Source organism: Symphalangus syndactylus, chromosome Y (assembly GCF_028878055.3).
Source record: "Symphalangus syndactylus isolate Jambi chromosome Y, NHGRI_mSymSyn1-v2.1_pri, whole genome shotgun sequence".
Classification (NCBI taxonomy): Eukaryota; Metazoa; Chordata; class Mammalia; order Primates; family Hylobatidae; genus Symphalangus; species Symphalangus syndactylus.
Genome location: NC_072448.2, coordinates 28,935,382 through 28,939,565, shown reverse-complemented (window position 1 = coordinate 28,939,565; position 4,184 = coordinate 28,935,382). Strand labels below are relative to the sequence as shown.

General features: G+C 49.2%; 1 pseudogene; it reads left to right on the top strand.

The window, feature by feature from the left end:
- Window positions 1–1,616: 1,616 nt before the first annotated feature.
- Window positions 1,617–3,855, top strand: LOC134736093 (cell division cycle protein 27 homolog; annotated as a pseudogene).
- The last annotated feature ends 329 nt before the right edge of the window (window positions 3,856–4,184 follow it).

Here is a 4,184-nt window from a genome sequence, read left to right as displayed (position 1 = left end):
ACACAAAAACTAACTGGTTTCATAACTTGGACTCCAAGTTAATAAATAGATAAATAGGCCGGGGGCGGTGGCTCACGCCTGTCATCCCAGCACTTTAGGAGGCCCAGACGGACGGATCACGGGGTCAGGAGATCGAGACCATCGTGGCTACCGCAGTGAAACCCCGTCTCTACTCAAAATACAAAAAGTTAGTCAGGCGCGGTGGCGGGCGCCTGTAGTCCCAGCTACTTGGGAGGCTGGGGCAGAAGGTCGTGAACCCGGGAGGCAGAGCTTGCAGTGAGCCGAGATCGCGCCGCTGCACTCCAGCCTGGGCAACAGAGCGAGAGTCTGTCTCGAAAAGAAACAAACAAATAAATAAATAAATAAATAAATAAATAAATAAATGTCAGTAAATACATGGATTAAAATTGAAAACTAAAAAAAAAAAAAAAAAAAAATGTAGCCGGCCGGGCGCGATGGCTCACGCCTGTCATCCCAGCAATTTGGGAGGCCGAGGCGGGCAGATCAACTGGGGTCGCCAGTTCGTTCGAGACCAGCCTGACCCACATGGAGAAATGCCGTCTCTACTAACAATACAAAATCAGCCGGGTGTGGTGGCCCATGCCTGTAATCCCAGCTACTCAGGAGGCTGAGGCAGGAGAGTCACTTGAACACGGGAGGTGGAGGTTGCGGCGAGCCGAGATGGTGCCATTGCACTCCGGCGTGGGCACCAAGAGTGAAACTCCTTCCCCCGCCCCCCAAAAAATTAAGTGCTGTGTTCTGTTATTTTTGCTTCCTACCCTGAGAAGAACATAATACAGCTGTTGTCTGTCTGCCTGCCTGCCTGCCTGCCTGCCTGCCTGCCTGCCTGCCTGTGACAGGGCCTCACTGTCTTTCGCCCAGACTGGAGTGCAGTGACACCATTCATTATGGCTCACTGGCTGCAGCCTCAACCTGCCCAGGGTTAGGCGATTCCTCAAGGGATCCTACGGCCTCGGCCTCCCAAAGTGCTGGGGTTGCAGGCGTGAGCCACCAGCACCCGGCCCGAGTTAATACGTCTTGTCTCACTACGTCTTAACCACACACCCATGAAGGACTCAAGTCAAGAGAGAGTCGGCAAGAGACTCTCAGCATTCTCTTCCGAAAGCACGTGTGTCCCGAGCTCCTGTGGTTTTAGGTGGCCACGCGTAGAGGAGAGATTTCCAATGTTTCCAGAGCGGTGCGAGCCACAGCCATTCGGGGCATCCGAGCCGGAGATGGGGTTTCTGACAGCGACTTGAGGGCCAGGAAGGGCCAGAATCTGCCAAGGCCCGTGTTCCAGGGTGGGGCCCGATGGAACCCAAGGTAGAGGGAGTCCGCCGTCCGCACAGAGAGAGCCCCAGCCCTAGGCCCCACTGTGCAGACCGAATCAGAAGGAAGAGAGTCCTTCGTCCTACATGCCACATCCCTCCACCGAACTTGGGAGCGGAAACATGGAAACCCCGTGTTTCCAAACGTGAGGTGACTCTCGGTTTACAATGGGTCACAAGGGGCCGGGCTCTCCGGAGTCCGCAGGATAAAGAAGTCATTTCTTGCTCGGCCTCCCCCATCCCCTGGTAACTGTCGCTGGTGACTTTAAATGAGCCGGGGCCGGCAGGCCCAGGAGCCGCTACGGGGGGAGGGGGCGGGGGGGTGTGCCTCAGGCACTGCAGAAAGGAAGTGGGCCTGAGCCCGGAGGATGACGGTGCTGCAGGAACCCGTCCGGGCAGCTATATGGCAAGCACTAAACCGCTATGCTTACCGAGATGCGGTTTTCCTCGCAGAACGCCTTTATGCAGAAGTACACTCAGAGGAAGCCTCGTTTTTACTGGAGACCTGTTCTTACCGCTCAGGAAAGGCCTACAAAGCATATAGACTCTTGAAAGGACACAGTTGTGCTACACCTCAATGCAAATACCTGCTTGCAAAATGTCGTCTTGATCTCAGCAAGCTTGCAGAAGGCGAACGAATCTTATCCGGTGGGGTGTTTAATAAACAGAAAAGCCATGATGATATCGTTACTCATATGTTATTGAGTTTGGTGATTCGGCTTGCTTTACTCTCTCATCGTTGGGACACGTATATCGCAAGACAGATCCGCTTGCCAAAGCATCGGAGTGTTACCCAAAGGGCCTTCGTTTCAAGCCTTTCTTCTGGTATCCCTTTGAATCATTCTGTGAAATAGGTGAAAAGCCGGATCCTGACCAAACGTTTAAATTCACATCTTTACAGAACTTTAGCAACGGTCTGCCCAACCGTTGCACCACACAAGTACCTCGTCATAGTTTATGTCACAGACAGCCTGAGACCCTTCTTACGGAAACACCCCAGGACACAATTGAATTAAACAGATTGAATTGAGAATCTTCCAATTCAAAGTACTCCTTGAATACAGATTCCCCAGTGTCTTCCATTGATTCAGCTGTCATTTCACCTGATACCGTCCCACTGGGAACAGGAACTTCCATATTATCTACGCAGGTTCAAAAGAAGCCAAAAGCTGGTCGAAGTTTATCAGGACGACCAGCAGCTGTTAGTCCATTAACTCCAAGTGTTGGGATTTTGCCATTAGAAACCCCAAGTCCGGGAGATGGATGGATCCTATTTACAAAACTACACTAGTATTAGACACCTCCTGTCACTGACGTGCCATCCACCGGAGCCCCTTCAAAAAAGCCTGTTGCCAGAATCGGCCGAACTGGAGCACAGTCTGTCTTCTCACAGAGTGGACATAGCCGAGAGGTAACTCCAATTCTTGCAAAAACACAAAGTTCTGGTCCACAAACAAGGGCATCACCTCAGGTATCGAGCCCCACTGTGGCATCTCCCCTAAATGCACTGCCTCGAAGAAATCCATGACTCTTGACTAGTGACAGCTCCACAACCAAGGAGAATAGGAAAAAAGTTAAAAATGAAGTGTCCACCTGAAATCCCAAACAGAAAAACAAAAAGTAAAACTAACGAAGGAGGAGTAACTCGACCTCACATCGATGGCAGCCTGGAAATGACAAAATTGGACTCTTCCATCATTTCAGAAGGGAAAATATCCGCAATCACACCTCAGATTCAGGCTTTTAATCTACGAAAAGCAGCAGCCGAAGGCTTGATGAGCCTTCTTCGTGAAAGGGGGAAAGGTTATGTAGCTTTGTGTTCTCACCACTGCACACAAGCTATCGATATTTGGAGCCATCCACCTTCTCCCCACCACGATGCCGGTAGGGTACTGTGCCACATCGGAAGGGCCTATTTTGAGCTTTCAGAGTCCACGCAAGCTGAAAGAATCTTCTCAGAGGTTAGAAGGATGGAGAATTACAGGGTCGAAGGCATGGAGCTCTGCTCCGCAACACTCTGGCATCCTCAAAAAGATGTTGCTCTTTGAGTTCTGTCAAAAGACTTGACAGACGTGGATAAAAATTCGCCAGCCAGAGGCCTGGCGTGCCGCAGGGAACTGTTTCCGCTTGCAACGGGGACACGATATGGCAATTAAATTCTTCCAGAGAGCTATCGAAGTGGATCCAAATCATGCTTAGGCCTCTACTGCATTAGGGCGGGAGTTTGTCTTCACTGTAGAATGGGACAAAGCATTAGCTTGTTTTCGAAATGCTATCAGAGTCCATCCTAGACATTGTAACGCATGGTAAGCGGCAATGAAGTGTAAAGACAAGCTCTTATCGACGGTGCCGGTGCTCGCTGATTTTTCTCGTTAGATAGCTCTTTATTGCCATGAATTTGGTTACAGATACCTAGGGATGGTACATACTGGTCAATAACGTCTAACTGAAATGCTCTCTTACGAAATGTATGTCTTTAACAAACTCTTAAATTAACTCCCGATAATGGAATACCAGATCCTTATACTCAACAGTTGCAGTCTTCTACCAAACTTTTGCAGATACTGTAGTTGTCTTTCGTTTGTGTGTGTGTTTCTTTAGTTTTGTGACTGGATGTGTTACTTTTTCTTTGAACACCGAAATGGTGATGGGGACAAAAAGTGCTTGGGAAATTGGAAAGGAACAGCATAATCCACTTATCGGATAATAGAAAAAAATATTGCAACGATTCACTGGTTGCTGCTTTTTGACAGTGTTCCAGTTGATGGAGTTACTATTAAGAAGTCAGTGTACCCTTTTATTTAGCAGTATCTCCGTTTTACTGTTTTGTACTTGCGTATCAGTAGACACATCGGA